The sequence below is a fragment of the Corvus hawaiiensis genome, chromosome 26 (assembly GCF_020740725.1).
Source record: "Corvus hawaiiensis isolate bCorHaw1 chromosome 26, bCorHaw1.pri.cur, whole genome shotgun sequence".
Classification (NCBI taxonomy): domain Eukaryota; kingdom Metazoa; phylum Chordata; class Aves; order Passeriformes; family Corvidae; genus Corvus; species Corvus hawaiiensis.
This window is the reverse complement of record NC_063238.1, coordinates 29,331,495-29,342,859: the sequence shown is the minus strand read 5'-3', so window position 1 is coordinate 29,342,859 and position 11,365 is coordinate 29,331,495. Positions and strand designations below refer to the sequence as shown.

At 35.3% G+C, this 11,365-nt stretch overlaps 1 long non-coding RNA gene across 1 annotated transcript in view; it reads right to left on the bottom strand.

Annotated features, from left to right (window-relative positions):
• Window positions 1-2,157: 2,157 nt before the first annotated feature.
• Window positions 2,158-11,365, bottom strand: part of LOC125317222 — a 31,121-nt gene continuing 21,913 nt past the window's right edge. Inside the window, exon 2 of the long non-coding RNA XR_007199980.1 lies at window positions 2,158-2,393. This is a non-coding gene — a long non-coding RNA (uncharacterized LOC125317222). The remainder of the gene's footprint in view (window positions 2,394-11,365) is intronic.

Genomic DNA, 11,365 nt, shown 5'->3' with positions numbered 1-11,365 from the left:
ACAAGTGAGAGTAACAAAATGTCACAAGTAAAAATCAGTAAAAATAGCAATATATGTATTATTAGGACTATTACATCATTATATCAAAAAAACAGGGATAGATTTCAAACAACAGTATATTTGTTTCTGAAATAGAACCAATATTACTGGAAATATCACAAAAAATCAATAGGTATACATATGTGTTTAAAAAAATACAACTTCACTTTAAAGATTCAATTTAAGCAATGACATTCAGTAGGGTATAATTGGAAGGAGTAAAAAAGATGAATTAAATTTCCAAAGTTCATGTGTGTTAACAGACATTAACTAAAATCCTTAATGTTTTTCTAATAGATACAGAATGTCCTTATGACAGTTATGATTTTTTAAAAATTTTAGTTGACGGATCAAATAAGCTTAATAAATTTGTGTGAGAATAAGAATAGCTGTTAGGTTCCTATTTCATTTACATTAAAACTTCATGCTTCAGAGAGGTAATACTTGAGTGTTTCTTAGGTTTATCTTTTACTCTTGGATGTCTGGATCCGCTTTATATAATCCTTGCTCTTCCACTTTGCAGATGTTCTATTTGTAGTGGCAGACATTTTTCAAAAAAAGTGAAAGATCCATCAATTTGATTAGTAACTCTATAAATGTCTCAAAAAAGAAACAGTGAAGAAGAGGCAAAAATACCTAGAAATAAATTTACTAATTAGCATAGTATTTAGATAATTGAGTTACTTTTAAATGAGACAGTTTGGGCAATGGAAGCAAAATATTCTATCTTGGGCTCCACATTGCTATAGTGAGCCTAGCGTAAATTGGTTAGCTAGTTCTGGTATTTCATACATCATTATAAGATGATGGTCCTCAAACTGGATCTGGTTTCTGTGTCCGTACACCCCTGGGCAGGAAATCATCATCATCCCATGCCATGCCCTGGCCCTATCCCAGTTATGCCTCTTGCTTCTCTCCCATCAGCTTCATGTCTGACAGCCTTTCCATCCTTGTAGTTTGTTCTGTGAGGACTTCAAGTTATTTCATAAAATATGAAGAAAAAAGTGAGAAAGACAGATTAGGGGCCATTTAATTAATTAATTCAATATATATATAAAACCCAAATATTCATATTTAATATTGGAAAACAAAAAATACCATCACCTCCCAGACTGATGAAACATTCATGAAGGAAAATAGCAACATGACTAGAATGTGGATCTGAAGCTGTGTCTTACAGGAAAAGTAAAACACACATTTCACTTACTGTTTTCCTGAATGCCTTTTCAACTGCTGTCTAATAGATGGTTATATATTTGAAAACAACGCTCTTCACCCTAAGCAAGAAACAAATAATTTTCCCAGAATGGAAGTCTGATCCTTTCAAGTATGGGTTATATTTTTAGTCAGAAAAAGATATATTTTTAAAAATTTATTGTCTTATGAAATCCCTTGTTGGGCCAAAAATATAATGAGATATCATCTTTTATCTAGGTAGCAACATTAAGAGCTGATTCATGAATTCTCATTTACAGATAGTTTGATTTCTGATCCAAATACTGTCCCTAGTTCTACACTTGAGAAGATGCTGAGTAAGACTGCCATTCAACTAAAGATGCTATATATAGATAATCAAATACATTGACAAAATTTAATTGATGCAAAACTTCAGTTAAACTTTCCAAGGTTAAAAAAGAAGTTCTTAGTATGTTTTTAAAGTGACAGTTTGCTTTTACCATATATACATAGAGTGTGACTAGATTGCCCTACAAAAATGTAGGTTTTATACACCTTTCTTTGTATCCCTAAGTGTTGAATAATTTCAAGCATTAATTTACATTTCATTATTGATGCAACAAGCAATGACTTTCCATTAAAAGCGATTTGTTAATACATCTCTCTGTATTTCTAATCTTACTTTCTGATAGCTATCGTACATTTGCTAACCTTAGTGAGTGAAAATGTCAACAATTTAAACAATTTTGTTCAAATGAAGAATGGTTACTAGGAAGTGCTGGATGAAATCAACTACTATTTTAAAACCCAGGGTTTATTTTGAGGTATAATAATGTTTAATAACAATATCTACATAAAGTAAGTTTGTAGTTTAAAAATGAACTTCATACATGCAAAACCTAATCAATTTGTTTTAAAAGAGTAGTGATGTTTATTCAAAGATACAAACCATAATTTTTATTTTATTTTTAAACTCATGTCTTTTTAATACTTATTCCATAATGTCTATCCAAATGAAGAATGGGAGGGCAAGAACTTGGAAAAAAGGCACCTGGATGCTTCTTGGAGGAAAATGCCAAATTATAACAAGCCTCTCCAAGTTCCACCAGCTGCTGCTGCTTCATTATGGGAATGTTCTTGTTTTAGGGAGGAGATGTTGCCAACCATGTCTGGAAAAGCTGAAGGAATAGAGAATACCCTGTCAAACAACATTTTGTAGCAGTTCTTTGTTCCTAACCAATATGACTTAATTTTATAATTTCTACTCTTTTAAATTCAAATAATAAAAGAAATAAATCTGTCATCCATGTATGCCAATACCATACATCAATGAAAACCCCCATTTTGTTACAATACAATTGGGAAAGTGTCATCATACAAGACCAGCTACAGAGTCTCCTAAGTGTACATTCCAGTCAGAATATAGATAAGACATTGTGCGTGATAAATTGCAGTCAACCCCTTAAACCAAACTGCAATTCTTATTCTATGGATAAATATCCAACCTTTGAGCTTATTATCTGACACCGCACATAGAAACAAGTCTGTCTTGGGGTGACTTTATGATGTGTATCCCATATCGCTGCCTATGCCCAGAAATTAATTCTTGTGCCTTTCTATACCTATAAACTGAGCCTGAGAGGAGGAAGGAAAAACTGAGCAAAACTTTTTCAAAGCAGTTTGCAGCTTGTTCAAGGTCACACAGAGAGAGCGATTTTTTTTCCCAGCCAGCTTTCAGCCAGTTTTTCAGTTTCTTTTTCTCCGGAGAGAGACTGAGAGTTGAACTTTTTTTTCCTTCCCTGGAATTTCGGGTTTTTTCCCTTTTTCTGTGGATTGCTTCAATATCAGAACACATTGGGAGGACTTCCCACTGAGCACAGAGGGCCTGGCCCTGGGCCAAGCCCCAGCTCCAAGGAGACCAAAGGGGGGGCTCTAACACTTTACCAGGTTTTTTCTTCACAGCAAAAGATTTTATTATTTAGCATTATTTTCCTTTTCCCGTGTGTTTGTTAAATAAATAGTTTTTATCTCTTTCACTTTCCTTTGAGGAAAATTTATTTCTCCCGAACCTGGTGGGGGGAGGGGTGGTTGTGCCTAGAGAGGATATATCTCTAAATTTGACCAAACCGGAACAAAGTCAGACAACACTACCAACACATTTTTAAATGAAAGACTTCATAGGAATGAAATAAATTTATACAGGGAAACAACATAGTGGAAATGTACTAATTTCTTATTTCAAATCTCTTGACTGTTGAGTCTTAAGGCTTCATTTTCCACAGCTGTTGGTAGAATTGTAAGTATATTGGTAGTCTAGACAAATCAGAATATTAATGAAGAGAGATGTCCTATGAAAGTTTCCATATTTTTGTCTAAAAATATTTTTAGACTCCAAATGCATCTACCAACTTCTGCAGATTATAGTGTATAAGACTGAATACTCATATGTTTTTGTACAGGATTTGCTATGCAGGGGTGTTTCATTTGGGTCTACAAATCTTTAGACAACAGTGTCATCTTTTAATAACTTATATTTCCATTGTTTGAATGGTGTTTAAAGAGGATGCAAAGGTCCTTGAAGAAGTCCAGGGAAGGGCAACCAAGCTGGTGAAGTGGCTGGTAGGCACATCCTGTCAGGAGCAGCTGAGGACTTTGGGCTTTGTCTAGCTTAAAGAAAAGGAAGCTGAAGGATGACCTCATCATTTGCTACAGCTTCCTGAGGAGGTGAAATGGAGAGGGAGAGGCTGACCTCTTTTCCCTGATATCCAGAGGCAAGTGTGTGTGAATGGTTCAAAGCTGCATCAGAGAAGGCTCAGACTTGATGTGAGGAAACATTTCTTTACTAAGATGATCATCAAATACTAGAAAAAGCATCACAAAAAAGTCATCAATGCCTGTTACTGTTCAAAAGGCATTTGTACAATGTCCATAATATCATGCTTTAACTTTTGGTCAGTACTAAAGTGGTCAGGCAGAAGGACTAGAAAATAATTGTGGTAACTTCCAACTGAAACTGTTCTATTCTATTTTTGAGATAAATGTGTAGTTCTCTTATATTCAGAAAAAGTCTTAAATGAATACTCACATATAAGCTCAAAGGTTCAAACCTGGAAGTCATGAAAAAAAACTGTTATCAATACATTCATTCATGTATTCATTAAGATTTTTCATAAACTTAGAGGCTTGACTAATAATGTTTTAAATTTTGGCCTTGGAAAGAGTTTTAAACTACTCTTTAAGAAGAGTGGACATGTGTTATTTTCCTGAATTTTTGTTGAAGATTTTGGGCTGGGTCACAAGTGTTAGAATAGCCTCGGTTTTTAAACTGTGCACCTCCTGACATATGGTAGGATCCACAAGGGGAGAAATGTGTTCTTGTGGCAGCTACAAGTTACCATATAATCTTCCCAGACAACCTAAATTTTCTTAGAAGAACTATTATACAGTCAAATATCCTTCAAACACTTTTCCCATGTTGCTCTCTGGAATATTATGGATCAAAGTTTATTGATGTCCTTCCCTCCTGGACATTGGATCACTGGGCTTCATCACAGTAACTGTGTTAATGCTTACTCTCAACAGGACTGTTTGTATTTTGTGAGATGTTAAGAAATTCTTCTAAGTGATAATCCTTTGTTCTTGATACAGCTGTTGCAATAGGAATTATTTGAAGTAGATTAGCTGGTTGGTAAAATTTTTTACTATCCTAGAAGCAATTATGACACTGATTTTCTTCTTTTTATTAAAGATAAAACTTACAGATTTGAAAAAGTGCTTTAGTGAATGTTCCTGAATAATCTTTTTATATATACCTACTCTGAGCTCAGATTTTAAACAAAAGTCAGTGTTTTGTTCATGATTTGTATAGTGCTTTCATTTGTTTTTCTTTTTCTGTCTCCCTGTGTTTCTGCAACCTTGATTTACAGCTGGTTTGCCTTGATTAAGTCTTTTTAATATTCTAGAATATGTGGTCCCACAGCTCAGACATTTTTTTCCAGTAGTGAAATTTGCCAGCTGAAATTCTCCTTTTTTATTGCATTCTGCCTTTAAACACCTGCTTCTGGGAAATGATTGGATGCTTTTAAGCAAACTTCATCACATAAAAGACATTTATAGTAAAAAGAGTGACTTGTCTCAGCAGGAAATGCAATTTTCAAAGACATCAACCATAGGAGACGTCTACATTCAACTATGTATTATGACAAAGAATTTGGTTTCTAGCAGCAGGAATATCTCTGAGCTATAAGAAATCACAATGCTCTTTGAAACTGGAGAATATGCAATCTGTCCTATGCTGGAGATATATTTAAGACGTGATTAGACTTCTTTGTATAAAAGGGTAGCTGAAACAATGGCTGTCATCACATAAAAGGTGAAGAGTGTGAAGGTGGTCAAAAACTAAGTACACGGAATAAAAAATGGTTTCATTAAAATGTAATATTAAAAATAATGGATATGGATATGTCTGAATGTGGGAGCAATGCTAAAGGCATCAAGAGAAGAAAAATAAGATGAAAAAATGCACAGTATTCTGGGGGGAAATAAATTTGGGTTGCAATCCAGGAAGAGGATTTTGACTTGCTTTATGTTACATGTTCAGAAGAACTGAATTTTGTAACATTTTATGTATATAATAAGGACTGTGCCAAATATATTTCATCACTAATTTCTTCTTTTATTCAAAGGGACTTTAGAACTGGCATTCATAGTAATTAATTCAGTTGGTTAGAGCATGATGCTAATAAAGCCAAGACTGTGGGTTCAATCCCTGTGAAGGCCATTCTCTTGAGAGTTGGACACGATATGCTTGTGGGTCCCTTCCAACTCAGAATATTGCCTAATTTTAATGAATTAAGCTGAATGAAGTGCTGTACTAGCTCACAGACTGCTGAACAACTGCTCCTATGGTTTAACTGTTAGGGATCCCAGTTGCATGATTTATCCCACACCAAACCTCAACCTCCCAGACAACGCCTGAGTGTGGCTCAGGAGAATAATGGGCCAAAGGCATCATGAAGGAAGATACCTTTTTTTACTGTGGAAGAGAATACAACCATATGGAGATGAATTATACTAGGTCATTTGTTCGCTATCAAGCAACAGGGCCTGTCCCTTTTTACTTACTGGAATAGACACAACCTATGAGCCTTCATATCAGTCACCTGAAATCAGACATTGTGTTAGGTGCAAGGCGATGTTGCACAATGCCAACCACTTACAGCATGAACACTTAAATTGTCTTTTCCCAAACTATTAATACTGCACATTTACTGTATAGAAACAATTTTTAAAGTTTCAAATAATAATTGCCTAATTACAGAATCACAGAATCGCAGAATATGACAAGTTGGAAAGGACTCACAAGGATTATCGAGTTCAAGTCTTAACCCTTCACAGGACCCTCCCCAAGAGTTATACCATGTGCTCGAGAGCACTGTCTAAACTCTTCTTGAACTCTGTCAGGCTTCATGGTCAATATGGCCAAGACAGCTGCCAATCTCTAATTGCTCATGAGATTCACTCTGTTGACCAGCAGCAGATCAAGGAGCGTGTATTTCCAAGTTGGCTTCCTTAGGACCTCTTCCATAAAGCTGTCATCCGGGTTTTTTAGGAATCTTCTGGCCCAGGTTGTACCAGCTGTGTGATGCTCCCAGTTAATTTCTGGCAAGTTGAAGTCATCCATAAGGAAAAGGGCTGTTGACTTGGAAGTGTCCCTCAGTTCCTCAAAGAACAAATTCATGAGCATCATTGTCCTGGCTGGGAGGTCTACAGCAGACTCCTACAATGACATCTGCATTATCTGTTGGACCCGTGATTCTCACCCAGAGACTCTCAACTGTGCCATTGACCACTGTGAGCTCCATACATTCAAACCCTTCAAACACAGTGACAGTCCCCAGCTTTTTCTGCCCTGCCTGTGCCTCCTGAAGAGCCTGTAACCATCCAACAGGGCACTCCAGACACAGGACTCATCCCATCAGGTTTCGCTTACACCAGTAATGTCAACTCTCTGGGACTAGGCCAGAGCCTGAAAATCCTCTTGTTCACTCCTCATGCTATGTGCAATAGTGTAGAAACATTTCAGGTGTACTACATTGGAGCCAACACCTCATGAAGCAGACTGAGACATCCTGTTAGTGCTCATTTCCTCAACTTCTGGCACACCATCCCATCACTCATTACTGGCGAGCCTGGGTTTTAACCATTCCCCCTTTTAAACCAACTTTTAAATTAATACTTCTGATGAATGTGTTATTCATCCACTTTTTTTGCAAGAACTATTAAATCAGCATTTTATTTCAAGGTTTACAAAAGTTTAAAAGAAATAAAACAAAAAAAAAGAGAAATAAAAAACAAGCAAGCTTTTTTCTTCTTTTTTTGGTGAATTCAGTTGTCCTCAAAATATTCTCATATTTACTTTAACATTGTTTTATGCTGTAGTATTCCTGAACTAAATTGAACCAGTCTTCATTTATGGTAATCAGTGTATATGACTTAAACTTATATGCAGAATGAAGCCCTCTTTGTTCCAAAGAGATCCCAAACAAATGATTGTCATTGCTGTGACTATGGAGATGTCATGCAGAAAGTCCTTAGTCCTGCCTTACAGTATTAACTCAATCATCTTTCTTGGTTTTGCCCTAACATGAGAGTTTAGTGATGACACTCACATTTTAGTCTAACATGTCACTACTAATATTTATCCTGACATAAATGTTAAATACTTTGGTAGCCAAAACATTTTTGACTGGCCATTTTCCAGTGGGAAAAAAGGTATAGATCACAACCTGAGGAATGCAGAGAAAAGAATGATATCCCAGAAGAGCAAACTAAAAAATGCAGTAAGTTCTTGCCCAACTAGACAAATACTTTTCCTAAATTTAAGTTCTTTGAATGTCCCTTGCTACTTTCACCTCTCTGCTCAATACAGATCTGCCTTGCAATGAGATTTTCTTAGTGGATGACCAGAAGGGTACAGCCATCCCCAGTAAAGCCTCATGTATCAAAAATTCTGGTGGTGACTGCAGTAAAACTTGGAAATCCAGTTGAATATATTTTATGCATATATCATATGGTAACAACCAAAGTTCTTATAAGGTCTTGACATAAAACCAGAGAACACAAAAAATCATTTAGTCTTCAAACCAAGCAGTCATTTCCTGGCATCACAGTAAATCCACTGTTTTCCACAAATGTTCACTGGCATTTCTACATGCAATTTGTCCTGTGGTTTGTGCATAGAATTAAATTTCAGCCACTTCTACTGATCACATGGAGAACAAATGTAAAGTATAAACATATCCCTGCCAGAAGTAGAAGAGGCCTAGTCAAATCAACCTCTTGTCCAATTCTCATTATCAGTTCACTTTTGTATACAACTCTCTAAGTATTATATCCTGCAGTCTTCCTTGATGGGTTATGTAAATTTTGAGTCAAATCCATAAAGCTGAGGTAGTTGATGAAAACAGTTAGGAAATGGCCAGAAGGCAAATAAGATAGTAGAGGTACTGATTCTTCTTTCTCATTCTTCATTAGATTACTACATAGAGTCTAATTGCAAAGAAAGCATAGAATTGTTACGAAGTTCCATGCAAGGTTTAAAATATGTCATGTTTAACGGTGTCTCTTCCTCTCTCTTTTTTTCTCTGACAATGAAGTACAGAGAAATGACATATTTCTGACCCTGCAGGAAGCCAGGAGATCAGGGAGGCAACTGAAGGCAACCTATGACATTAGCAAGATGAACTCTTTAAACAGAAACTCTGTTAAACTGAAAGACAGTACTGTTTATTTTAAGCATATTCTTAAGTTAAACAGATGTCCTTTAAATAAATGACAACCAACCTTTGAATTTGTATAATAAAGGACTGCATACAAGGAGGAGGTATTGTGTTGGAAATTAATAAAAAATGTCATGCAGTTCATCATCTTACACAGTACAAGTTATGACAAGCTGAAAATTCTTGCAGCCTGCCACACAAACCTGGCGAAAATGAGAGATTTTAAATAATTAGGCTTATTTGATATTAAATATAACAACACATTGTGTCTCTCGTCTGGCAGCTAAGGTTCTGAGCACCTGATTAAGGCCTCTGAAACAAGTCTGTAGAATGTAGGCAGTTAGATCCCTTGAAAAGAGAATTCCAAATTTACATTAATATTTTAGTAGGGTAATCTGTGGTCCAGTCAGCATTGTCATTCCAGACCAGCAAGAGTTGCAAGCACCTTAGCTACTTTTATTTTTGCATGGGGCTTTTTATTTAATTGAGTCGCTAAACATTTACGTGTTTCAGTTCTGCTCTTACCTTTCGACAGAGCCTAGAGAGAAATTTAAATTCCCAAGAGGGTTTTGATATTGTCTGAACCTACTTAAAATATATTGAATTAAACAAAAAAAGCACATTAGATATTGGGTTTTTTTCCACTAACATTGCAGGCTAGAGAAGTTCTACTGCCTATATACAGCCTATAAGACACTGCAAAAATTTTGGAGACTGGACTTCAACTTTCATTCCTTTGTTTAAGTGTCTCCCTTTCTCAATATGTATCATACCCATAGTTTTTACTTCTTACATTTTATCTTCTAAACATATAAGCCTTCCTATTCCTTCTTCTAGGCAAGGAATAATGAAGAAATAAACAAAAGAAAGATTAGCTCCTTAGCTCAATGATTACTCCTCAATTACTTTTGGTGTGGTTTAATATGTAATTGGTTTAGTTTTTGACATTTCACCGACTAAAATGGATGCTTAGTTCTGGATTCAGGATCAGAATGTAAATATACATTTCTAGAAAAGTCTCATAAATATTGTTATATATCCCTGGGTTGCTACTTCTTTGCTATTCTACTATACTTATTGCCTCTGACTATCATATCCTTAGGTATTAACTGTTCCAAGCAAAACCCAACCTAGTTTTTTGTCTTTCTTATTCTTTTCTTTGCCACAGCTTGGTGGAAAAGGCTTTTTTTGCAGGGGAAAGCATTTCAGGTGAATAGGAAATTATAGGTAACATTTCTGATGATTAACTGGTGCAGTCGCACTAATCAGACTGTTAGAACACTGAATCATCTTTCTCTGCACCTCTCTCCATCCTTCAGCTGCTTTAATTATCTAAACAGCAAACCCTCTGAATCACTCACTCATAGGCAAATGTATGCATTTTAGGAACGCCTATATTAGTGTTCCTTATGTAGTGATTGCCTTGACAGTAATAGATTAATTTTGGAAGCATAGTCACAATCAAATATGTAAAAAAGACTGTATGGATATAGCTGAGCATAACATTCCAAGAAAATGCAGACAGTATCAAAGATCAATACAGTATCAAAATCAGAATTGATATTTGAAAGTTAAACAGAACTCATCAGATAAAGCAGTGACAGGTATCTTTAAAAGACCTGTGTTTAGATACGAATTCTGATCAGTTAGCATTTGGAAGAAGTTCCTGAACTCTTCCTGATACAGTGACTACAACAAGAAAAAAACGAGCTGGAGGAGGTTACAAAGAAATAATAAAGAGATATAATGTGAAGGAAATAAACTAAGACCTAGGTGCAGAAATGCAAACTCACACACACGCACACAGTAATGTGATCATTAATCCTTGTGAAGTCTTAGTGTAACATCAAATAGAATGAATGTCATATATGAAGTATGAAGGAATTTCAAGGCCCAGTTTTCAAATACAGATTTCTAAATATAACTTCTTGACTGTATATTTAGGCATTAACCATATGTGTTGGTCATAAATTAACGCTGACTAGCTAAAACATGTATCTGGATACCTAAGAAAACCCAAACACCTCCTCCCCTCTCCCAAGAAATATTTGAAAGTCAACAATAGAGAATTACAGAATTCAATTTCATATAAAACGAAAACAAAGTATGATCTGGATTTTATTAAATTATGCTTAAAATACAATACAGCTATTTGGAACTTGCATTATAAAGTGCCAGTAAAAGCATTGCCTAAAAATACCTTACCCATCCTCATTCCTTCTAATTATCTTAAGGTCAATTTAAAAAGAAAATAAAATAGGTGAACATGAAGGAACACTATAAATTCTAGACATAAATAGAGTGTCTTATACAACAAGCATTTGTAAAAATGTATTAAAAGAGGAATACATCATAATAAGGTTATAGAA